Here is a 27239-nt window from a genome sequence, read left to right on the forward strand (position 1 = left end):
AGGGGGACTGAAGTTAAACCCTCACCTCCAGTTACAACAATGCTTATGGCAAAGGAGCAACCAGACATGCAAATTGACATATAAGGGAAAGAGTCAGTACTGACTTAGAGGGCAACAAAAAGTGAGGGAAAATGACATGGCTACAAATCTGCCTCAGAAAAAAGGAACTGGGCCACAGATGCCAACACAAGTTAAGTCCCAAGAAAAACCTATCTAGCCTCCCCAGCAGAGGTTCTCCATCCCCATTTCCCACTGGAATCATCTGGGGAGCTTATAAAAACCCCAATGCCCAAACTGCACCCATTACCAATTAAGTCAGAATCTCTCTTCAAAGAACCAGCTTTTGGATTCACTATTTCTCTCTACTGTTTTTGTTTTCAATTACATGAACTTCTCTTTTCTTTATTGTTTCCTTTCTCCAGTTCTGAGTTTATTTTGCTCTCCCCCCTACCCTATTATCTTGAGGTTGAAGCTTAGATTATTCATTTGAGATCTTTCACCCATTCCTCATATAAATAAGCATTTAGTGTCATAGATTTCCCACTCAGCACTGATTTAGCTACATACTACAAATTTTTAATTTTCATTCAGGGCAATGTATCTTTTTTTTTTAATTTCCCTAGAGACTCACTCCTTTACCCATGGATTAATGAGAAGTGTGTTATTTAGCTTCCAAGTGTTTGGAAACTTTGGGGTAGTTTTCCTGTTTGTGATTTCTAGTTTGATTGCATTATGGTCAGTGAATATACTCTGCATGATTTCAATTCTTTTATATTTGTTGAGGTTTGTTTTATGGATTGGGATGTAGTCTATTTTGGTGAATGTTAGTTACATGTGTACTTGAAAAGTAAGTATATTATGCTGTTGTGGAGCATTCTATGTCAATTAGATCTGGTTGACTGGTAGTGTATTTTCTTCTATAACCTTGCTGATTTTCTTCTGTCTGGCAGTTCTATCGGTTACTGAAAGGGGCACTGAAGTTCCCAACTCTAATTATGAATTTGTCTATTTCTCAATTCAGTTATGTTGAGTTTTGCCTCATGTACTTTGAAGCTCTATTATTTGGTTGATACACATTTAAGACTGCTGTGTCTTAGTGTCTTATGGATGGATTCACCCTTTGAATCATGTAGCGCTCCTCTCGTCCCTGGTAATTTTCTTTGCTCTGATGTCTAATTTATTCGATATTAGTATAGCCACTCCAGCTTTCTTTTGATTGGTGTTTGCATGGTATACCTTTTTGCATCCATTTACTTGTAAACTACCTGTATTATTGTATTTAAATGGATTAGAGTAAAATGTGTCTATTCCATCTTGTCTGGAACAGCAAGGTTGCTCACTCTACTATTTTTGCAACTCCTCTCTAAATTTAGACATATTATCTCAAAATCTCTTATTTCAAAAAATTATCTCAAAATAAAAAATTAACTATTAAAAAAGGAAATACATGATAAAAGGGTATCTTATTCCTGTTCCTACCATATCTGGAGAATATTAAATTAAGAAGGAAAAGAATCAACTTGAGGACTTGTGAGATTTTCCCTCACTGCACTCTCCCAGAAGAAGGAAAGAAACAGGCTAAGAAACAGGTAAATCATACAGGCCTAAGGGTCACTGGAGAGTGACTCCCTATCTGTGGGCCAGTTGGTAACAAGAATGTAACTATTTTTCCTTAAAAGATAAATATTCACCATACCTGGTGTTCCTGATTTTTCTTTGGGGGTAGGAACTCTTCTTCCAGTACTTGCATTTTCTAGTTTCCCTGTCTGGATTTTAGTTATTTTACTACTTACTGGCATTTTCAAAAGGTTAACAGGGAGAATTTAAAATGTATAACTTGAGAAGGAATAAAATTCTAATTAATTAGTTCTACCACTTGTTAGTTCTGTAAAAGGAACGATGAGTGAGAAAGCTGGAAAGTACTGACTAAAATGTGGCTTTCTGAGAATTAGTTGTGTTCAGTCATTTATGCCGTTCATGCTTCAGTGACCCAGGAAGCCAGATTTGGATACAGGTAAGTAGTCATTTGAGACAAAACTGCAAAAGGTTACCCCTGAACTGTTTTAAATGCTAACCAAAGGGATCACTAAACAATCTAAGATAAGGACTAGAGAGCATAGATAGAAACTAATTATCTCCTCTTGGCCCTAGGAAACCAAACTTCATGTAAACTAAGAGCATTCATATAGGAATATGAATCACAGAGAAAAGGAAACAGGTTTTTCTTCTCTATCCATGTCTCCTATCATCTCAGTGCTATTTTGATCATTCCAAGTAACAGTGTTTAAAAAAAAATGGACAGATAAAAAATTAAACTCTCAAAAATTTGAAATAAAACTCATTGTTGCTGTGTGTGGAAAGTGACTACCCTTATCAAAAATACCTATTATGTCCAGACCATGGTTGATTGTCATAGTGATGAACTTTCCTGGACACTAAGCCTCAATATTTTGTTATCTGAGAACCTGCAGTTTAATTTCATCCTTCAAGATCAAAGGCACATAAATTAACTTGGCACATTGATCTGACGAATCTATGGAAAGCTGCCAGGCAAGACAAGTCCACAGATTAATTCATTAGTTTATAATGCTTAAAACAACTTTGGGCAAACTGTTGAGAATTGAACAGAGGCTAAAAAACCCAAAGTCATTCACCAATATATCTTTCTATACAGTTCACCGAAAAACATCTAACCCCTACTTGACCACTCAGAGAGCACACTATTTAACAAGATAATCCATTCCAATTTTCAGACAGCTCTAAATGAAGAAATAACTTCCTATGATCAGAAAAAAATCTGCCTTTTAACTTCCTAATTCTGCCTTTATACTAGATTTATACCTGTTAACAGGTTCAGATATCTCCCTGCCTTTACCCCCAAACTCTCTCTTGACCCTACATAATTTTTCTCTATTTAATACGTAATTTCTTTCTTTCCCTTCTCTTGCAAACTCCCCCAAAAGTAGTCTATGGTTTCTCTTCTCCTCACTTTTAGTCACTCCTCAACAAGTTTCTATCATACCAAAATTCTTGAAAAAATCACCAGTTTGGGCATATTTCCTAAACCTCATCTCTAAGTACCTGTATGCTACATTTGACATGCTGATCTCTCCCTCCCTCCTTCCCACCACTGCTCTTAAAACAACTGCCTTGGTTTCCAAAGGCTTTTTCTGGGTTCCCTGTGTTGCTCCCTAATATCTTTTTCTTCCTCTAACCATCTTGTAAGTGCTGGTGTTTCCCCAAAGTGTCCTACACTACACACATGCTTATGGCTCAAAGGAAGGAAACAAAGGAAAGAAAGGAGGGGAAGAGGGAGAAGAAAAAAAGAACAAATCCAAAACCCTCTGCCACCATACATATCAACCTGGAAGGTGATTAACACCAAGGCCACTGGTTCTTCCTCCCTTCTAGTGGTCTCCACTGGCACCCTCCTTTATGCTGTCACAAAATCCAGAAAAATCTCTAAATTCTTTCTCTTCTCTCACCCTGGATCAGTCATCAAATCCTGCCAAGTTAACCTATGAAATAATCTTCTATATCAATATTCCCATTTTAACCTTCATTTTCCTAGTTTGGGACCTAACTATCTCCTAAAACCAAGACTGTGATAGCAGCTTCCTAACTGGTCTTAGGACTCCTGATCTTGTTGCCCTCAAATTTACCTTCCACCCAACTGCCAGAGACTTATCTGAAACACAAGTTGGACTATGGTCCCTTCACTGCTGAGAGACTTCAATGGCTTCCCTTTGTCCTTAGACCTTTTCTTAAGGTCCTCATGAAAGCCAACAAGGTCCGCCACAATCAAGCTGCATCTCATTCTGCAGCTTTCTCTCTCACCACACTGCCCCGCTTTTATGCTCTAGCAACACTGAACCTCTGTAGTTCCCATCCCCATGCTGCTTCTCACCCATATGCTTTATATAATCATACCATCCCTTCTGCCTGGAAGGTCCTCTTCTCACTTCCTCACTTAGAAACATATAAACTTATCCTTATAAGGCTTATTAGAAAACATGTCACCTCTTCTAAAAGGCTTCCTTTGTCTGACTCACTCATACCTTGACAATCTCAACAGCAATATGCCCTAGGAATGGCCTGGGTATAGCACCATCACTAACTTAAACTGTTCTGTAACCAACTATATATATACATGTATATATAATTTTTAGTATATATATAATATATATTTAAATATATATTTATATATTTTTTATATTTAAAAAATATATAATTATATATATATATATATAATTTTTTAAAAAAATCTCCAACTAGAATATGAGCTCCTACCAGGCATGGGCTAGATTTTTTGAAAAATTTGTAATGGATGTTATTCTTCCTTTATCTCTTTGAAAATACTAAACTTTAAAGTCATTCTAAAGTGATTCTCATTGGGAGTGGGAGTAAAATGACTCTCATTTGCTGGTTGCTAATTTGGACAACTGTCCTTACTTTGCAATTTTAGTTTGCAGGCTAACCTTGGAGAAAGTTCATTTCCCTCCTTCATTCACCCTCTCCATTGAGAGGTGCTCCCTCCCAGGATTCTCAGTCCCATCCTACCAAGAGGGAGAAAGGTACACATTTAGACAGTAAGCCAATAATACATTTGTCTCTGGCCCTGCGTCTCTCTCCACTCTGTCTGCCACTCTGAATAGAAGTAACATCTTTTTCTCTCTGTTCATGGGCAATCCTTGACTTCACAGTCAGGGATCATTTCCTTCCTTCACTGAATGTTTTGATCCCCATATCTACAGAAATACAATCCCCAGACATCTCTACCTTTTTTGGGATCTAGAGTCCAGCACATCAGTAACTAGAGGCCCATGACTAACAGTCTCCACTGATTGTCCATAAATAAAGTTTTATTGGAATACAGTCATACCCATTCATTTATGCTATTCTAGTTATCAATTGCTGTGTAACAAACCACTGTACAACAGAGTAGCATAAAGCAACCACCATTTTATCACCTCATGAATTCTGTGGGTCCAGAGTTGAGATAAGGCATGGCAGGAATGTCTTTTTTCTACTCTAAGTTGTCTGGAATCTCAGCTGGGAAGACAAACAGCTGGAATCATCTGGAGGCTTCTTCACTTATCTGGCACCTTTAACAGGAATGATTTGGCTTAGCAGACACCATCTCCAGCATGCCCATATAAGACCTCTCCAGCAGACGTGGCTTCAGGGTAGTCAGACTACTTACATGGCAGCTCAGGGGTCCCAGCATGAATATTCTAGTGAGCAAGGCAGAAGTTGCATTGCCTTTTATGACTTAGCCTCAGAAGTCGTATACTCTACTGTATTGGTTGAAGCAGTCACAAGTCAACCCAGATCTAACTGGAAGGACACACAGGCCGTGTCTCCTGATGAGAATAGTGTCAAAAAAATCTGCAGCTATGTTTTAAACCTGCATTTATGGTCTTCACATCATTTAGTACAAAGGATCCAGAATTAATGACTCTGACTTAAAATGTGAGGCACACTCAGGTATCAGAGCATCCAAGTTTCAAAAAAAAAAATCAGCTTCACAAAAGGACTGTCATCAAGGCCCTGACTTGAGAGCAATTTTAATACTTTCCTATTTGTTTCTGAGCAGCCTTTGAGTCTGAACGTACAGAACACATGAGTTTTTAAATGTTACAGAAGTAACTGAAGTCTTTAAGAAGAGTAATCTGTATTTGTGTGATAAATAGCAAAAATGGCCCCAATTCTCTACCCTTTTCTTTATTTATGCCCTCTCAAGGTGACTTCGAAGCTTCTTCTCACTCCTTGAATCTAGACTGGCTTTGTGACTTGCTTAGGGCAACAGAATACAGCAGAGGTGAAGGTGTGCCGACTCTGAGCCTTGGCCTCAAGAGGCCTTGCTGCTTCTACTCACTTTTAGAAATCTGCCCAGCTACCATGAAGACAAGCCAGGGCTAGCCTGCTTCAGGAGAAGAGATGTAAAGCCCAGGGCTCCTACCCACTACCATTGCCCCAGCTGACCAGCCAACCTCAAAAGCAGAAGCTCCCTGCTGACCTGTAGTTGACAAAGGCATAAGGGAGACCAGCTAAGAACAGCAAAACCATTCAGCTGAACCCAGCCCAAATAGCCAACTCTTGGAAAAATGAACTAAATATTACTGTTTTGAGCCACTAACTTTTGAAGTTAGATATACAGCAATAGTTAACTGACAGAATTTAGAAGGCAGTTTTTAATGATAAACTGTACAATGGAAATTTCATCACACACTTCAGACCTACTATACTGAATCACTTCAGATGCTGAATGATTCTCCAGAGCAGGAACTAGTGCTGGCCTCTACTGAGAAGGGCACTCAAGCTAATGCCACAATCACAGAGGGGTCAAATAGCTGACCCAAAAGAAGAAATGTGTAATAGCAGCCATACAAATAACAAACAACACTCCATCTGCAAGACTCTCATCTTACCTGATGCCAAGACGGCCATAAAGTACCTCCTCAGGCTAGAGGTAAGTGGCACCTGCAATCAGCAGTAAATCAGTTAACTAGAATGGCAGAATAAAACATCCCACAGCACTAATGAGATAACTTATTGCTATTAGAATGCCCATTCTTTTAGCTATAATCCCCATCCTCTTTTTTAAAAAATATTTATTTATTTATTTTTGAGAGACAGAGAAAGCACAAGCACGGGGAGGGGCAGAGGGAGAGGGAGACAAGCAGACTCCCTGCTGACCAGGACCCTGAGATCATGACCTGGGCCAAAATCAAGAGCTGGACACTTAACCGACTGAGCCACTCAGGTGCCCCCTTATTTGCCCCAGTGTTACCTTTTGGTGCACTTTAGTAAAGGAAGGGCAGATACCAATTCAAAAAAATTAATTACAGGGGCACCTGGGTGGCTCAGTTGGTTAGGCAGCTGCCTTCGGCTCAGGTCATGATCCCAGGGTCCTGGGATCGAGCCCTCATTGGGCTCCCTGCTCAGCGGGGAGCCTGCTTCTCCCTCTCCCACTCCCCCTGCTTGTGTTCCCTCTCTCGCTGTCTCTCTGTCAAATAAATAAAAAATATTAATTACACACATGTAACCACACACACACACACACATACACACACACACACACACACCCCTAGAATTCACACATCCAATTATAGGCTGACTTCCAGGCTGACTTCCAAAAGACCCTCTGAGACAGCAAATGTTTGTTCCAACAGTGCAATTTCTCAAAATACTTAGGACATTTTTTGCTTGGATTTGTTTTCTGTTCCTTTGGCATCATATTCCTTTGAATAAGGTCAATGGAAGCAAAATTTTTCCTTTGAGAATGAATTTAATTTTTGGAAACAATCAAATGTCATTCAAAGTCCATTCAAGTGAATATGCAATTGAGGTGTGTAAAACCAGCTTTAGTCAGTCACAAGCTGGGAAAAGAAATTGCAAGGCTGATTTATAATTCCAATTCTACAGTTATTAGCTGGCAGGTTAAAACTCGAAAAGCACAAAACCTTCAATGGCTCTCTACTGCTCACAGCGCAGATTTCAAACTCCTAGGCCTAGTATTCAAGGCACTCCACAGTGTAGCCACAGATCACCTTTCCAGTCTTATTTTCCTTGCACAGTCTCTTCTCTAGGGAAGCTAAGTCCCTCACTGCTCCCCACTCACTATGTCCTGGTGCTTTCTTGCATCCATGCATCTGTTCATACTCCTCCCCTGGACTGCCCTCTATGTCCATGTCATCTGTCTATACCCAGTACACTGCCCACCACCGTGTGTGACTCAAATAAATATTTATTGAATGAATCAATTCCTTGGGTGGCTTATGAAATGGCTCTGAAGGTAATTCCAAAAAGGAGAGCTCCAAAAACATTTTGAGCAAGGGAGTAAGTAGCTAGCCTTCAACATGCATTTTGAGGATAAAGTCAGGAAACACTGGAATAGCAACTGATTTGTAGTCATGCTTACTGACTGCCTAAGAAGGCCTAGTCAATCAGGTACTGAGCCAGAAACGAACTAAAAATTCCAGGCTACTCTAGTCTACCTAGACCATGTATCACTGTCGTTGTATTTAAGACAGCAGGCCTTGGGAGTTCTGGACTTCTCTGGGTTTCTCTCTCAAAATATACAAGTTAAAAACAAACACTACTTCTAGATACATACCTAGAAGTGACATTGCTGGATCATTTAGTAGTTCTATTTTTAATTTTTTTATGATTTCCATACTGTTTTCCATAGTGGCTGTAACATTTTACATTCCTACCAACAGTGTACAAGGGTTCTAATTTCTCCACATCCTCACCAACACTTATCTTTTATTTTTAATTTTTTAATTTTTTAGTTATGTTAATCACCATATATTACATCATTAGTTTTTGATGTAGTGTTCCATGATTCATTGTTTGTGCATAACACCCAGTGCTCCACAGAGAATGTGCCCTCTTTAATACCCATCACCAGGCTAACCCATCCCCCTACCCTCCTCCCCTCTAGAACCCTCAGTTTGTTTTTCAGAGTCCATCGTCTCTCATGGTTCGTCTCCCCGTCCGACTTACTCCCCTTCATTCTTCCCCTCCTGCTATCTTCTTCTTTTTCTTTTTTAACATATGTTGCATTATTTGTTTCAGAAGTACAGATCTGTGATTCATCAGTCTTGCACAATTCACAGCGCTCACCATAGCACATACCCTACCCAATGTATCTCACCCAGCCACCCCATCCCTCCCAGCCCCCACCACTCCAGCAACACTCAGTTTGTTTCCTGAGATTAAGAATTCCTCATATCAGTGAGGTCACAGGATACATGTCTTTCTCTGACTGACTTATTTCACTCAGCATAACACCCTCCAGTTCCATCCACGTCGTTGCAAATGGCAAGATCTCATTCCTTTTGATGGCTGCATAATATTCCATTGCAACACTTATCTTTTAAAAATATATATAACAGCCATCCTAACAGGTGTGAGGTGATAGCCCATTATGGTCCTGATTTTCATTTCCCTGTTGATTAGTGATGTTGAGCACCTTTTCATATACCTGCTGGCCATAAATACCCAAAAGAACTGAAGTCAGGATCTTGAAGAGATAGCTGTTCACCCATGCAGCATTATGTATAAGAGTCAAGATACGGAAACAACCCAAAAGTCCACTGACAGATGAATGGATACAGAAAATGTGGCATATACATACAATGGAATTTTTTTTAAAGATTTTATTTATTTTTCAACAGAGAGAGAGAGAGAGAGAGACAGTGAGAGAGGAAACACAAGCAGGGGGAGTGGGAGAGGGAGAAGTAGGCTTCCCGCTGAGCAGGGAGCCTGATGAGGGACTCGATCCCAGGATCCTGGGATCATGACCTGAGCTGAAGGCAGACGCTTAACGACGGAGCTACCCAGGCGCCCCAATACAATGGAATATTATTCAACCTTTAAAAAGAAGGGAATCCTACCATTTGCAACAACAAGGATGACCCTGGAGGACACTATGCTAAGTGAAATAAGCCAGTCACAGAAGGAAATACTGCATGACTGCACTTATATGGGGCTATCTACAGTAGTCAAACTCATAGAAACAGAGAGTAGAATGGTGGTTGTCAGGGGCTGAGAGGAAGGGGAAATGGGGAACTGTTCAATGAGTATAAAGTTTGTTATATAAGATGAATAAATTCTAGGGATCTGCTGTACAACAGAGTGCCTATTAATACTATATTGTACACTTAAGAAGTTAAGAGGGTAGATCTCATGTTAAGTGTTGTAACACAAAAGAAGAGAACAAGGAAACTTTTGGAGGTGATGGATATGTCTATTACCTTGATTGTGGTGATGGTTTCACAGGTATATGTATATATCCAAACTCATCAAGTTGTATACACCAAATAGATGCAGTTTTTGTGTATCAATTATACCTTAGAATTGCTAAAAAAAAAACCCACTAGTCTGATAGGTGATGGATATGTCACAAGTTATTATAAATAATAAAGACTAAGAATTTATGAGGTTCTTGCCCCTCTGATGAAGTTAAGACTGATACAATAATAAACTGGGGATATTTTCAAAGCATTTGTGTGGTGAAATTAGTTTATATTTGGTGGAACTGCATGAAATTGCCATTGTTGTAGGCCAAAATGTTTTGAGTATTAGCAATTTCATATCATTCAACCTAATACTCCAGAATCTTGCTCATGAACAGAAATAAGTAAAAAAAGAAAAGACACCTTCCTTTGGCTTCAAAGCCCTCATACACTCTGGAGAATCTCAATTCTTACAAACTTTTGAGGACTTACAATAAACAAAGAAGAGAAATACACAAAGCCTTGCTTAAACATATACATAATTTCTTAGTTCAAAACACCTAGTTTCCTTTAGGAGTTGTATTCCACTTACCAGACTCAAGGTAATTAGCCTATGAGTCCCCAGTGGGGTATTAGGTCTCTCCAGCTACATCTCAAATTTCTAGGTCAGATCTGAGCACCCTCTTCCCATGTTCCATTTGCACACTGCAAATAGGCCATCACACCCAGGATTCCTGAATGTCATTTAATGCAAGGGAAGGCTGTTGATGAAAAGGCGTCTAATCACTATTATCACACGTGGGTTGGGGGAGGGGGCTTGATTTTATCCTCGTTTCTTCTGCTTTTCCTGCCCCAGAGTTGCAGCCAGCTGGCTAGACACCCTGGGTCTCTTTCTGGTCAGAGCAGGAGAAGCCTCATAAGCAGGATTCCTAGCCCTGCATGTGTGGCTGGAGTGGTGAGGCAATTACCCTCCATCTTCCTGGGCAGCCGCAACAGGACCCTGCGAGGAGGCGCAGGTGCTGCGACTAACTGGCACACTCCCAGGCTACAGTCAACACCACGTGCTCAGAACAGAGGCTCAATTTTAATCCTTCTGAGACACCATTTCAGGAATCAGCCAATACACAGACATGTAATCAATGTAATGCTTTTGTGTGCTTGTGTGGGTCTTGGGCTGGTGAATTTTCCATGTTAAAATTTTTAGAATTTTCTGCATAGAAATTTTTAGAATTACCCAAGACAAGTATAAATGCAATCTTCTTTTAATGGTAAATGTTATTTCATGAGAAACACTGAATACATAATTTCAGCTCCAATGGTCAGAAGATCCTGTGCTTTCAAGTTTACTGTTAGAAATGCAAAACAGGGACAGCAAAACTCCATCATCCCACCTCTGTTCCCTCAGTACAGGATGTTTTCCTCTTTCAAAGGTCTTTTTTTTTTTTTATAAGATCTTTCATCCAGTGTGTTTTAAATAACTGATTTTCTCTATTTCCCCAAGCAGATTATTGCGTGGTCTAATTAAGTCGGCCCTCAGGAAACATCATCCCTGACATGCAAAGAGAGACAAAACAATGGTGGCAGATTGTGGAAACAGGAATATTTCATTTCCACCAACTGAAAAACTATAAAAATCGGGGCGCCTGGGTGGCTCAGTTGGTTAAGCGACCGCCTTCGGCTCAGGTCATGGTCCTGGAGTCCCGGGATCGAGTCCCACATCGGGCTCCCTGCTCAGCGGGGCGTCTGCTTCTCCCTCTGACCCTCTTCCCTCTTGTGCTCTCTATCTCTCATTCTCTCTCTCAAATAAAAAAAAAAATCTTAAAAAAAAACTATAAAAATCAAAAGTGCCAAAATTGCGCCTAAGCTATTTATATGCAGTGTTGGAAATATCAGTAATTCACAGGAGACTGGTCAAAGGTTCTTAGTTTATTTACTGTTTTTCCCAGGTTCTGAATTCAGAGCCCCACATTCCTACTTTGACAGTTGACAGCATTACAACCAGGTTCAGAAGGTTCTGTTGCAGACAGTGTAAATGATGCCCACTTTTGCATGGACCTTTCTCAGAAGTAAAGCTGAGAGGCAACTGAGTCTCAGACGTTCACTCTTCTAGGACTCATCAAATAATTCCATAAAGATTTGATGAAAGACCTTGGGCTGGAATGCGGGAAACCTGGGTGTTAGCTCAAATTTCCAGTTCATTACCACACTATTTTTATTATAGAGGCTTTGTAGTAAATTTTAATCTGGTAGAACAAACTCTCCTCACAAAATTTCCTGATGATTCTTGGGCATTTATTCTTTCCAAAATGCAAATCTGACTGTGACAGTCCTTAGTGTAAAACCTTTCCATTGCTCCCCAGTGCTCACAGATTTCTTTGCAGGCCCCTGTAGGGCTCTGATTTTGTAAGTGGAGAGTACAAGTTTAGGGCCAAAGCTGACTGCTCAAAAGGAGAGGCGAGTCAGTGATACCACCAGAGAGCCCCTTTCTTTGCCCTGGTTCTTCACCAAGCTCACTCTCTCCTTTTAATAAGTATTGAACAAATATTTAACAATGGTTTGCAAGGGTGCTATGTCGGGGTCCCTAAGACCACCTCCAACTTCAGTGATTCACTATGAGGATCCACAGAACTCAGCATATAATCATACTCTTGGCTATAATTTACCACAGTGAAAGGATACAAAGCAAAATCAGCAAAGGGAAAATGCACACTAGATGAAATACAGGGGAGATCAGGCACAAGCGTCCCAGAGTCCTCTCCCAGTGGAGTTACACAAGGATGCACTTAATCTCCCTAGCAACGAGTTGTGACAACACATGTGAAACGCTGTCTACTAGGGAAGCTCATTAGGGACTTAGTACCCAGGTTTTGATTGGAGGCTGGTTACACAGGCACCCTCTGACTGGCAAATACCCAAATTTCAGACTCCCAAGAAGGAAAGCAGGTGTTCTGCAGAAACTACATTGTTTGTACAAACAGTTCAGGCACAATGAGCCACCTTTATCAATCAGTTCTGGGAATGGTGGGAACCCTCCTGAAAATCAAGTTCCCAGATGCCCACCAAGGGACAACCCTGTAAGCAGGCCTTTCAAAGTCAGGTCTGCTATGAGAATTTTTTTGCACAGATGCCAATCATTAGCCTGGGCAGGCACCAACAAATCCTGTCCAGACGTGGATGGGGGAAACAAAATCATGAGAGTTCTCTGAGCAAGATACTAAGTGGAACAGGAATTTTCTCCGGAGAAACACTGACCTTCTCCCAGTGGCAAAAAGGAAGGGGCAATGAGGACTGCTTCTTGGGAGAAGCGATGCCTGAGCCAGGTCTGGACACATGACAGATGTTGTGGCATGTCTAGATTTAAATCCCAACCAGGTGGGTGATCTTGGCTAGTTAAATTCACTAGACTAAGCTATATCTCAGGAAATGAGTGACCCACATGGACCAGGGCTATTGATCACTTTGATTCCTGCTTAAACTTTGCATGGCTTCCAAAGCTCTTGCAAGGCATGTGGCCTTGCTAGAGGTGGTGCCAACCTACTTCTCCAGCCCCACCTATGCCTCTCTGCCCCTTCACTCTCTGTGATCCAGCCATTCTGGCCTCATTTCAGTGCCTGGAATATGCTTCCTCCTTCTATTTCCAAGGCTCTGCACATACTGTTCACCCCCTTACCCACCCATTGTTCATCATCACCCTACCTACTTCAACATCTAATTCCTACTAATGTCAGATTTCAGTCCAAACAACACTCCTCAGGGCAGCCTTTCCTCACCTGCTCAGAGTATATCAGAACCCCTGTCATTTGCTTTCCAGCACCAGGAACTTCCCCTCTATCACTGTGAGCACATTAAAATCCATTTTTTTTTACACTTACACACTTCAAGAAGGCAGAGACTATGTCTGTGTTATTCACAGTGATAACCTCTGAGCCTAACATGGTACCTATCACATAGTGGGCATTCAGCAAATGTACGAAAGTATGAATGAGGGTTCACGCTCAGTCCATGTGGTCTGGGTGAGGGCAACTCTGTCCCTCCCTCCCTAACAAATACACACCTTCTGGGTCTAAGGCACAGGACCCAGGCTATATCAACATGTCATCCAAGGGTTTTGACAGTATTGGGAAAGAGGCACTGCACCTGCTGCAGACAGCCTGTCTGGGAGTGAAACTAACTCAGAGGAAAGCAAAGCTGAGAGGAGGAGATTCAGGGCTGCGACGAGCATACAGCCATACCTACAAGCGGCAGTCCATATGCTATTCATTTACCAGTAAACTTTCTTTTTGTTTCTTGTTGAGTTGGGATTCTGACACATGGAACTAAGAATCCTAATACAAAAATAGTAACTGGAATTAGACATGTAGTTGGTCCCAAAGAACAACAGAAAGACCATCAGCAAGCCTAACTTGTAATGACCTAAGCTAACTGGCCTGAGGAATCCTCATCGTTCCTTAAACTATGCACAGGCTTGGTTCTGGTGGAAGGAGAAGGCACTCTGGCTGGGGAGTAGAGCACAGGCATCCTGGCGAGTCATAATCCTAAAGACCACCCTGTTCCTCACCACAGGGCTAAAAAACGATTTGCACCTATGACAGCAGAATCACTTCCTCTCATCTATGAAAACTCACAGAATCCAGACCTCCCAACAGACTGGACAGAGACAAAAATCTCCCTTATTTTCAAAGGCGTGGAATATAATCATTACAAATAAAAAGTGTGAATCGCACTCCAAACTCAATTCTAGACCAAATTAATGAAGCATTGGCTGGATAAGAAATAGTCACTAGCAGCTAGCATGGGTTCTTCAAAATCAGGACACACTAAACTCACCCTAGACTCCTTTCTGTTCTAGTCACTTGATTCATTTATTGAGATAAATCTTTGTAAGTGCAGTATATGTGGAGGTAGCTGACAAAAACCATCAGGATTGTCCAGTTGATAAGATGAAGAATTGAAGCTGCAGACAGGTAAACCTGAAAGGTGTCTTGTGGGGGGACACAGCTACGTCCTTGGCCCTGTTCTGATCAAAACTCTGATCAGTAACATAGATGAACCTACTAGGTTACTGACCTAGGAGGGGTCTGACCTCTGATGAATGTTACCCCTCCTAAGTCAGTTATCAGAGGAAAGGGGAGAATTCAAAAGCTATTATGATAAGAAAAAAAACAGGCTGAAATTTAACTAGAATGTATGTAGAGCCACTGCAATTTTAAAAACTCTTCACATGGCCACACCTAATTTCCAAAGGGGCAGGAACTACAATCCTACCATATGCCCAGAAGGCAGACAGCCAAAAATATTATATGTTATATATAATGACTAATACAATATACAGTATGGAAAGATTAATACAAAATATATGAAAAGGTCTAAGACATTTTACTGTGTGGACAAAATACAGACACATTCATAATACCACCATTTATGTAAGTTCAAACAGAGATCCAAAACAAATCTATACGTTGTGTATACATACCTATAGATGCATGAAACGGAGGAGGGAGGAAGATGACACTGGAAGAAGTGATCAAAGGGAAATAATCATTTCTGTAAAGAAAAAATATGACAAAATCTTAATTGTTGAAATTCTGGCTGGTGGACAGTTGAGTGTTCATTATATTAATGTATGAATTTTTCCATTGTGTTAAAATCCTTGAAATAAGAAGCTGTTGAGGGGCACCTGGGTGGCTCAGCTGTTAAGTGTCTGCCTTTGGCTCAGGTCATGATCCCGGGGTCCTGGGATCGAGCCCTGCATCGGGCTCCCTGCTCAGTGGGAAGCCTGCTTCTCCCTCTCCCACTCCCCCTGCTTGTGTTCCTGCTCTCGCTGTGTCTTTCTTTGTCAAATAAATAAATAAAATCTTTAAAAAAAAAAGCTATTGAAAGAACCAGGAATTTTTTAGCCTGAGAAGACAGGGGAATGGCAAGTAGGAAAATAGATGACTTTAACTGTTTTGGACAAAGGAAATCTGCTCTGTGTGGTAATGAAGGGGAGAGCTGGGCACAATGGTGAGAGTTCCCAGAAGGCAGATCTTGGCTTGGGAATAAAGAATGACCTATCACGGAAAGATGAGTGAGTAGCTTCAAGAATGTGTGGAGGAAAAATATGTATTATTTGGGGGGAAAAAGTGATCAAGAGTCAGACAACTGCTTGTTTGATAGAATATTGTGAAGAGGATTGCTACACTGGGAAGGTATCTGGATTTGTGATATCCAAGGTCCTTCCAATTCTCAGATTCCATCAACCTTGGACCAGAACCTCTCAATTAAGAGCTCAGAGGCTCTGGGAAGTGTAGCACAATTATCCCAAGACAAGCTTTAAAAAATAATGCAACAATCTGAATTTGGTAAAGCTTTTAATGGTGCTACCCGGGAATATTTCACAATCAGTACGGAATAATTCATTTAATTGGGCCTGAAAATTAATATAGGCAGGGGGTTACAAAAATTATTCTGGCCTTGAATAAAGCTAGCTTTAAAACTCATGCCTGGGGCGCCTGGGTGGCTCAGTCATTAAGCGTCTGCCTTTGGCTCAGGTCATGATCCCAGTGTCCTGGGATCGAGCCCCGCATCGGGCTCCCTGCTTGGCGGGAAGCCTGCTTCTCCCTCTCTCCCACTTCCCCTGCTTCTGTTCCCTGTCTCGCTGTGTCTCTCTCTGTCAAATAGATAAATAAAATCTTTAAAAAAAATAAAAAAAATAAAACTCATGCCTGGTCAACCTTATGCACATAATTAAATCAGTACTATTTGTAGAACTGTAGCCTATTTAATCACTGCTTCTGTGGCTTATCAGTTGTTCTCCCAGTACCAAAGTCAAACTGCTCCCACAGCTAAAAAGATCCCCACAGAAACATTCCACTGAAATGAATATTAGTTGGTAAAATCAAAGTGTAAGAATAATGAGTGTGTTTTCTTTCTAACTAGTTGCTTTGGCTGCTGCCAAAAGAAAAAGAAAAAGTCTCAGCAGTAGAAAACGAGTATCCTTGACCTGTCCTTGTGTGAGTTGGGTCAGTCCAGCATAAAAATGGTGGGGTCAAAACTCAGGCAGCTCCCTGTGGCTGCCCTGCTCCAAGGCCAAGAAGATAAGAAATTTCAGTGGTAATAAATGAGACACGCTGTACCTGAGGATTTTCTTTCCAAAAGGTACTGTATCTTTTGTACCAACAAGTTTTTATCTGTACGTAGGAAATATATGCCCAGAAGGTTATGAGTTGAGCAGCCTTTACATGCCTGGAAACTGATGGATCTGAATAGACACCTGAGAAGCCCATTATGGTTTTTAAGGAATGTATTTCCACCATAAAAATATTAAAAGCATGCTGCAACTTAAAAACATGTGCTTTTTGTCCACGTATTTTTGCCTATTTAGGATTTCCTACCTGCAGTGATTTTGTACCACATAACTAACAAGGGGAAATACTTGCATAAAAGTAACTGTTATTTAGTAGTTTCTTCCTATTAAATTTCAAGATTAACAACCAAACCAAACCGAACCAAACCAAAACACAGCTCAAAAGGCTCTGATATATTCCCAAGTTAATGAGGTTAGTGTGATTTGAATACTACCTTCTTTCTAGACCCATATTCCTGGCTGTGCTGGAGCTTCATGTGACCTGGCCCCACCACCCCCAGAAATACTGTACAAAGAAAAATCCCTAATATGCTGGAAAAGCAGCTGGCTAGACCACCTCAATGCCTTGCAGAGACTCAGGTCTGGCCCTAATCTACGAGCAAAAGCTGATTATTCACCCCCCACCTCCCCAGCCTAGCTTCTCCATCCGTCAAGTGCAAGCACTTACATCCTAAGATATCACAGGGAAGTGTATTTATCCTTGGAAGACAGTGTCTGGTGATAAAATGCAAGACTGCACTGTTAGGAAGGAGTGTGGGGGAAACCAGAGACAAACAGGGGAGTAAGGAGGAGAAAGGGCTTGATGAATGAAGTCCTGGGGGCAAAGGTGACTGGAAAACAGCAGGACAGAAGTAAGAGAATGTGACAGAGAGGCAGGGCCAAGGAAAACAACGAGGTCAATGATATGCTGCATGAGGACAAAGGACTGTGCTTCCGGGTCAGATTACCACATATGCCTTCAGAAAAGTGGCTTTGTTTTTCAGAAGGTCCTTATGTATTCTGCCCATTGATGCAGCTCCTCTGCTTACCCTTAGAAACTTGCCCACTTAACGACACCAAAAGCTGCATCTGTAAAACTGTTATTTCAGACATATATATCAATACTTCGGGGAAGAAGAAGGGAACTAATCCCAAACATCACTTAAAATATCAGTTAAGACTTCTGGTTCCAGGTAAGATGGACTAAACATACCCAATCTTCTACTGAAGGCAACTATAAAATTTGTACAGAATGTGGCAGCTATTAGAGAACTCTTTAAAGCACCTATCAGCAGGTAGACCAGGGAAGAATACCAGAATGTCAAGTACAACTGAACTGGTGATGACTTTACCACCTTTTTACCTCCAGTATTCTCTGGCCTGAGCCCAACACAACAAAACCTGAAAGTTAGTGAACACTGTGGTTAGAGCACCATGTTCTGGCTCAGGTGCTTTTTATGGAAACAGGAACTACTATAACTCAGAGAAACTAGAGGGAAATCCCCTGGGTTTTTCTATCCTTTTCCTCCCTTCTCCATGCCCAGAAAATCCCATGGTGGAAGCTGCAGCAATGAAATTAACTGGCAAAAGAAGACTGTAGGACTTAAAACTCTGAAGGGAAAGGAAACTTACATTCCATTTGGTGGAGTTATAGCTCCAAAAGGGCAAAACCAAATCCCATTGTTTTATCTTACTTTCTCTCTTTCTCTGTCTCCCTGCCCCTTGTGCTCCAGGGGCAGTGCATCATGAAGGCAGGTGGTTTCTGACCGGAGGACTGAAAAGGAAAGCTCTAGGAAACCAGAAAGTACCATGAAAATAACAAAGAGAGAAGAGCTCAGGAAAGCAAACCCATAAAGCTGCTTATGAGCAACTCGGATCACCCCCCACCCACACATATGTGGGCTTGATCCCTAATTATCATGTCAAAGGCTTTGAGAACTGAGCTAACAGAGGAACACTCAGGTCCCAGATTGACCAATGGGTGTCACACATGGGACAGATCTGAATAGCACTGCAAAGGACCTGAATACTAACATTGGAGCTACAGTCCACAGAGAGTGAGTTGGAACTTGCACTCTGAACCTAACCAGGTAAACTGACTGCTAAAACAAATATATCAACATCCTCCACTGGACTGAAATAATATCCACAGTCTAATAACATAATATTCAAAATGTCCAGGATAAAACTCCAAATTACTTGCTATACAAAGAACCACAAAAATGCCAATTCACACGGGAAAAGACAATCAACAGATGCCAACAATGAGAGGACACAAATGTTGAAATTATCTAACAAGTATGTTAAAGCAGCTATTATAAAAAATCCTTAAGTAAGAAACTGCCAAACTTGAACACTCTTGAAAGAAAGTTAAAATACAAAATACTGGCAAAGTAAAGAGAAGACGTAAAGGATAGTCAAATAGAAACTTTAGAATTGAAACATAAAATAACCAAAATAAAAAATTCACTAGGAGATCACAATAGCAGAATGGAGGAGGCAGTGAACTTGAAATAGGTAAACAAACTAGCCAATCTAAATAATAGAAAGAAAAAAAGATGGTGGTGGGGGGAACAAGGCCTCAGGGACCTGTAGGATAACAATAAAGGATCTAACATTTGTGTAACTGGAATCCAATATAGAGGAGAAAAAGAGAATAATGCCAAAAAATATTTGAAGAAAAAATAGCTAAGAATTGCCAAGAAACTGAGAGCACTAAACATAACAAATACAAAGAAATCCACAAGCAGACACATAATCAAACTGCTGAAAACTAAAGACGAAGAACTGAGGAAATGGATAATTCAACACTAACCGAGAGTTCAACACACACTCTTGATAACAGAACAACTAGAAAGAAAATCAGCAAGAATATAGAACACTTACAAAATACTATCAAAAAATTGAGCTAAGCTAGCATTTACAAAACACTCCTACCAAGATGAGCAACATATATATGCTTTTTCAGGTGTATATGGAATATTCTCCAGGAATTGCTGGTGGGACTATAAAATGATTCGGCTACCTTGGAAAATAGTTGGGCAGTTTCTTTATAAAGTTAAGCAGAAATTTACCATACAATCCAGCAATTCTACTCCTAGGAATCTACCCAAGATAAATGAAAATATGTCTAACATAAGGACATGTACATGAATGTTCACAGCAGCATTATTCATGAGAACCCAAAACTAGAAACACCCCAAATGTCCATCCACAGGGAACAGATAATCATAATGTAGTGTATACATGTAATGTAATATGCAACAATAAGAAGGAATGGATTATCAATACATGGCACAACCATGGATGAACCTCAAAAACATCATGCTACCTGAAAGCCAGACACAAAAGACCATATAGCATATGATTTTATTTATCCGAAGTATGCACAAAAGGCAAATCTATGGAGACAAAAAGTGGATTAGTGGTTGCCTAGGGCTGGGGGGAGGGAGACGAGTAATGGCAAATGGGCACAAAGAATTTTACTGGAGTGATGGAAACACTCTAAAACTTGATTATGGAGATGGTTAGAGAACTTGGTAAATTTTCTAAAAAGCATTGAGTTGTATATTTAAACATGCGAATTTTGTGGCATGTAAACTGTACGTTAATAAAGTTGTCATTCTAAGAATGTTATATAAATGAAATCATACAGTATAAAAACTTTTGAGACTGGCTTTTTTTAATTCAGCATAATGCTCCTGAGATCCATCCAAGTTGTTCCATGTATCAGTAGTTCATTCTTTTTATTCCATTACATGCATGTACCACAGTGTGTTTAACCATTCACCCACTGAAAGACATTTGGGTTGTTTCCAGTTTGGGGTTATTACAAATAAAGCTGCTGTGAGTATTCCTGTACAGGTTTTTGTGTTGAAAGGATACTCTTAAGAGAGTGAAAAGACTCTCTCAGACTAGAATGGATTCATACCCTGTATAAAGAACTCCAATAAATTAATCAGAAAACAGACAACTCAACAGAAAAATGGCAAAAATCTTGAACAGGCTCTTTACAAGAGGATATTCAAACAGAAATAAACATGAAAGGATGTTCAACAGTATTAGTTATCAGGGGAAATAAAATTAAAACCAAAATAAGACTTGCAAAAAAACCCAAAATGTTCATCAACAGAACAGATAAACAAATTCTGGTACATTCATATAATGAAATACTCAGCAATAAGGCAGGAGGGACTACTGATACATAAGACATCATGGTTGAATCTCAAAAACATTATGTTGAACAGAAGAAAGCCAAAAACAATCCAGACACAAGAATACATACTGTATAATTTTATTTACATGAAGTTCAATAACAGGTAAAACTAATCTATGGTGATAAAAATCTGAATAGTGGTTGCTTCTGGTTGGAGAATACTGCCTGAAAAGAAACATGATGGTATTTTCTGGGGTGACAGAAATCATCTAGATCTTCACTGGGGTGGGGGTTACATAGGTATATACACTTGTCAAAACTCAAATTCTACTCTTAAAATCTTTTCATTTTACTGTATGTAAATTATACTTCAATAAAAAAGAAGTCACAATAAAATATCGCAATAAAATATCACTAGTATCCATTAGTATGGCTAAAATTCAAAACCTCAACAATGCAAGTGTTGACAAAGATGTGGCCAAGTGGTACCTCCTGTATACTGCTGGTGAGACTGTAAATTAGTTTAAATGCTTTGGAAAGCTGTTTGACAACATTTACTGGGGCTCAACATATGCGTACCTTATGACTCTGCTCTTAGTTATATAACTAACAGAAATGCACACATTTGTTCCTCAAAAGATGTGCAAGAACGTTCAGATGAGTACTATACGTAGTAGCCCCAAACTGGAAACAACCCTGATATGTTCATCACAGTATAACAGAATTTTTTAAACTGTGAGATATATATATGTGTATGTATGTATGCATATGTATATATATACATGTGTATATATATTCTTCACCTATGCAAAGTGTCAAAATAGGATTAACCTATAGAGATAGAATTAAGGATAATGGTAAATTGGTAACCTCAGGGTATAAGGAAGGGGTAGTCATTGCCAGGAAGCAGGAAATGGACCTCCGTGGTGCTGGTAATGTTCTTTTGGCCTGGGCACTGGTTAAATGGGTATGTTCCCTTTGAAATTATCAATAGAGTTGTACACTTATGACTTGTTCACTTTTTCCTTTAGATTCTGTCCCTTATGCTATATGCATGGATACTTAAGTTTTCCTCTCTTTGTTCACTACCACCACCACTACCCCCTTTATCCTTCTTTAGCATGTACACTTCCCTTACTCTTTGCATTCTTGTCTGCTGAACTATCAATAATACTTGGTACTTAACCTGAATCTTCACTGCCAGTGATGGGATCACGTAAAGTCAAAACTGTAGTGAAAAAAGAGAGCCCACAAAATAACTACAGGGAGAACACAGGCATCCTTTCTTTACACAGGCAGGACTTTATGAGTCAGCATCAAAGAAGCTGGACCTTGTCTATCCAGAGAGGGGAAACCATCTTTTAAATAGAAGGATTAGTTCATTTGCCCACATAATTCCAGGACAAAGCTACAGACCCAGACTGACATTCCTTTATGTGCTCCTTCCTGTATAGGAAATCTTTCCAAAGGCATTTTGAGATCCTTTAGCAATTATCAGAGCTGCAAAATATTATAAAGGGAGCAAAAAGGCTGTCCAGGAATTGATTCTTAACCACGGTATAAAATGTGGATTTCGGGATGTTAATCTTAAAAACTCCCACAGGCTAACTGAACTTTTACATTACCTTTAATTTCACAGAATGTTACTTGTTAATTTATACACACTCCAAATTTATATACAGGATACTATAGGCTGATACCACACTTGGTACTGCAGATACAGGGACAGATAACTGCAAGGTCTGTAATTTTGAGGTAACTGAGGGCCCTGGTGGATGGAGAAGGAGGAGAGGAAAACAAATCACCACAACCCAGGGTGACAAGTTTCATAAGAAAAGAAGAAGGGAAGGCTCCAAATTTCCTAGGGGCATGGAAGCATAGTGACTAAATCTGTCCAGAGAGGTCATGGAGGTTTCATGTCGGAAGTGATACATTATCAGGATGTGTACCAATCAAACAGCATGGTACTTCCTGAGATCTTAGAGCTGAGCAAAATGCATGTTTGCTCTGAGAAAAAAAAGTAGCTAAAACCCACATTTGGAAGTGGACACCCACAGGCACAATCCCTGACACTGCCTGGACAGGAGAACAAAAAAGCTCATCAACACCCAAAACTCCAAACAAACTAATCTGGGAGTTGCATGGATGCAAAAAAGAAGCGACTTTGACTTTATTTTGGGGAAGCAGGGTTGGAATATGATTACAATTTAATAAAAACAAACAATTTTATTTGATATTCTACTTAGGATGGACTGTGAGAATAAAAGGCGGATTAGCCTGAAGGATCGAAAAAAGGAGAGTCCCACAATCAGAAGTTCCTATCCAAGCATGGTCCAGAAGGAGATGGAGCTCATGTCCAAGTACCCACCCCTCTTGGCTAAGGGGCAGGAATACCACAGTTTTCAGAAAAGGACCAAAAGGTGCTCTCATGCTAATGACATCAAACATGAGAATCACATCACTAAAGTCCCTGACCCAAGTCCACACTTGAGAAGATGACTTGGCCTCCCACACAACTCACCCAAAGAGACAGAGATAGTTATCAGTAGTATAGTGATAAATGCTTAACACCAGGCGGGGGGCGGGTGCTGTGATTTGTAGTTTACTGATTTCTGTGATGTAGATAGTCCCACCATAGTGAATTTCAAGCTTTTAAGGGGATGTCACTAGCTATGGAATTTGAGAGTGGTATATACAACCAACTCTTGCAATCTGGTGTGAGGTGGCTACATCACCCGAAAATGCAATCAGTTGAATTTTCACTATATATCAATAAATTGCTATCTTGGCCTATACAGATCAGATCTCAAGAGCTAGGTGACCTCAAGTCCCTCCTTAAGTAGAGGTCCATCCTCAGTATGAACAAGATTGGGTTTTGGAGTACCCCAAGGGGAAGGTCAACCCTGGACTAAGGTAAATCCTCCAAGGTGAAAGGCGTAACACACATGATGGCATGGAAAGGCACAACATACCTAACAAAACAGAACGAACCAACAGATAGAAATTCCTGCAAGTAATTCTGTATATTAGACTACAGAGTGGTATGAAAGACTGGTGAACAGTGAGTTTGGGGAGCCAAGCTAGGAAAAGACTAAAAAGAGAGGCATGGGGAACTATACTCATGGGGGCACCCTTTGTTGTGGTAGATGCTTCACATACTTTAATTCATTTAGTCATACCTATTCACTTATTATCCATTTATACAAAAAAGCCTCAGTGAGAGATCAGGGAGCTGGTATTTGAACCGATGGACTGATTCCCACAGCATATCGCCCTACTACATCATGCTACTTCCATGGGAGAACTGGGTAATGATGTAAGAACACTCCCTCCCCAATCCTGCCCACTGCCCCTTCAGTCCTCTGCATTTACCTGAACCCTCAAAAGGGAGACTATGGAATTTTTCTTTCAGACCTGGCTAGAAAATTCTATTACATCCCTTTGGGATTCATTTCAACAATTGCTAGAAACACTTCCACCTTTTCCTAAACCCATCACACAAATACAGTCCTTATATTATTTTACTACTCATAATTATAAATTATGATTATAGCCACTACCAAATTTTGTTTAAAACGTCCTAAGTACTGAAAGGGCACCCTCGTAATCTTTTCTTTTGCAGAGTTAGTGATCATAATCTTTTACCCGCCATTCTGAAGTCTTGCTTTCCAACTCTTTATCATTCTTCATGTTTTCCCAAGCCAGACACTCTTCTAAAAGGCATGGCCACTGGTGAATACCATGAGGTTACCCAGTAGCTCTTGTATTCCATACATCCACATATCTATCCAATTATTAGAAAAACTATAGACAATGGAAAAGGAGTTCTCAAAAAATGAGTATGAATGATTAGGATGGTTAAAAGACCTTTTTAAACATTTATTTAGGGGCGCCTGGATGGCTCAGTCATTAAGCGCCTGCCTTCAGCTCAGGTCATGATCTCAGGGTCCTGGGATTGAGCTCCGCATCGGGCTCCCTGCTCAGGCTTCCCACTGAGCAGGTTTTTTATTTATTTATTTGACAGAGACACAGTGAGAACACAATCGGGGGGGGCGGTGGGAGAGGGAGAAACAGGGAGCCGGACGTGGGGCTCGATCCCAGGACTCTGAGATCATGACTTGAGCTGAAGGCAGTTGCTCAACCAACTGAGCCACCCAGGTGCCCCAAATAAATAAATAAAATCTTAAAAAAAAGATAAAAATTTACTTAATCCTTACTAATAAATACAAACATGGTTTGAGGAAGAAAGAAACAAATATAAAGCTTACTGACATGCAAAAGACACCATTAAGGTGAATATAGGAATTAGAAATGTAACAAAAATCAAGTGTAAATTTAATAGTTTTTTAAAAAAGATTTTATTTATTTATTTATTTGTCAGAGAGTGCACGCGTGCACAAGCAGGGGGAGCAACAGGTAGAGGGAGAAGTAGGCTCCCCGCTGAGCAGGGAGCCCGATGCGGGACTGGATTCCAGGACCCTGGGACCATGACCTGAGCTGAAGGCAGACGCTTAACCGACTGAGCCACCCAGGTGTCCCACAATAGTCTTTTGGAGCCTATGATTGATTCTACCCCCTTCACTACTGCCTACCCTAAGTAGTTTGCACAGGAGAAGGGGGATTATAATCGATACTGACTTATGAAGACACGTGAGATACCCCATGATGACTTACGGACCTAACCATGAACAGTTGGCTGGAGGCTGAAAAGTCAAGCAGGAGCCAGTGGAACCAAGAACCATGCACTTTGGATATCAATAAGCCCATAGGATACCAAGGCCTGAGGACATCTAGATTACACAATATTAAATAAGTGTGTCTGGAGTGGGGGCTGGATTTTTGTCTTGATTGGACTGCCAATCTCTCCTTAAACACAGGGAAACAAAAATGCAGAAATGTTCAAAATTTTCTTCCTCTGCTCCCTTTTACCTGGTTGATCTCTGTTGGTCACTTAAAATTCAGCACAGCCATCATCTCTTACCAGAAGCCTTACTTAACCTTCTCTCCTACTCCCAAGCTGTATAAAATGCCCCTACTAACCTCTACCATAGTATTTACCCCCTGTAATTACCTGATTATTTGTACACACCTCCCACGGAAGGCAAGGAGTGTGTCAGGTCTTCTCTTTGTATGTCCTGTACCTAGCCCAGTATTTGATGCCCAACAGCTCAGTGAGCATCTGTTAACGGAACTGGGTAGTATCATTTGCCCAAAGTCACAGAACTGCTATACAGCAAAGGAAGGTTAGGCCTCAGGTCATCTTACTCATCTAGTAAGCCTTCTCTTATATAATGTACTCGAAGAGTCACTCATGAATAAATCAGACAAAATTCCAGAAAATGTATTCTATGGACAGACATTTTATTGATCTCTGAAGGACCAGCAAATGTAAATGGTTTAAATAAACCAATCAAAAGGCAGAGACTGGCAGAGTGGGTTAAAGAAAATGATCCATCTTTGTGCTATCTACCACAAGTCACTTCAAATATAAGGAATTAAGTAGGTTGGAAGTAAAAAAATGGAGAAAAAATAAGGTGCAAACAGTACTCAAAAGAAAGCAGGACTGGCTATATTAGTAACAATAAAAAGGAAATTTCCACAGATGGAGAACATTAAATAATGATAGAAAGGCCAATCTACCAAGAAATAGCAATCCGAAATGTGTATGCACCAAAAAACAAAAAAGCAAAACCAAACAGCTGCAAAATATGTGAAGCAAAAACTGATTGAACTGAAAGGAAAAAATAGACAAATCCACAGTTATAATTGGAGACTTCGATGTTCTTTTCTCAACAAGTGATAGAACCAATAGACAAAATCAGCAAGGATAAGGAACTCAACAAACACAACCAACAGGATTTAATTGACACTTGTAGAACATTGCACAACAGCAGACTACACTCTTTTTAAGCACCCACAAAAATATACAAAAACAGACTATAGCTTGGGCCATGAAACAAACTTAAATTTAATAGGATTGATATCATATGGAGTGCATCCCCTGACCACAATGGGATCAAAGGAGAAATCAATAGAAGATAATAGGAAAATCTCCACACATTTGGTGCATACACATTTTTATGTACTTCTAAATAAGCCCTTTGGGTCAAAGAGGAGGTCTCAAGGAAAATTTTTAAAACACACTGAACTGAGTAAAAGTGAAGATACCACAGCATACCCAAATTTGTGAGGCAGAGCTAAAGCAGTACTGAGAGGGAAATTTATAGCACTA

The 27239-nt window shown here is 40.2% G+C and overlaps 1 protein-coding gene across 9 annotated transcripts in view; it reads right to left on the reverse strand.

Moving 5' to 3' along the window:
- The window catches only part of JADE3 (jade family PHD finger 3), a 142030-nt gene that overhangs the window by 82178 nt on the left and 32613 nt on the right, over positions 1-27239 (reverse strand). For 7 of the 9 annotated variants that reach the window (XM_073901860.1, XM_073901864.1, XM_073901865.1 and 4 more), the window contains one exon: positions 15220-15290. The exons of the other annotated variants lie outside the window; for them this stretch is intronic. The gene's annotated coding sequence lies outside the window, so the exon portion shown is untranslated. The remainder of the gene's footprint in view (positions 1-15219; positions 15291-27239) is intronic. 9 annotated transcript variants of the gene reach the window in all.

The sequence above is a fragment of the Callorhinus ursinus genome, unplaced genomic scaffold (genome assembly GCF_003265705.2).
Source record: "Callorhinus ursinus isolate GAN/ISIS: 27379988/994484 unplaced genomic scaffold, GSC_fseal_2.0 scaffold16, whole genome shotgun sequence".
Taxonomy (NCBI): Eukaryota; Metazoa; Chordata; class Mammalia; order Carnivora; family Otariidae; genus Callorhinus; species Callorhinus ursinus.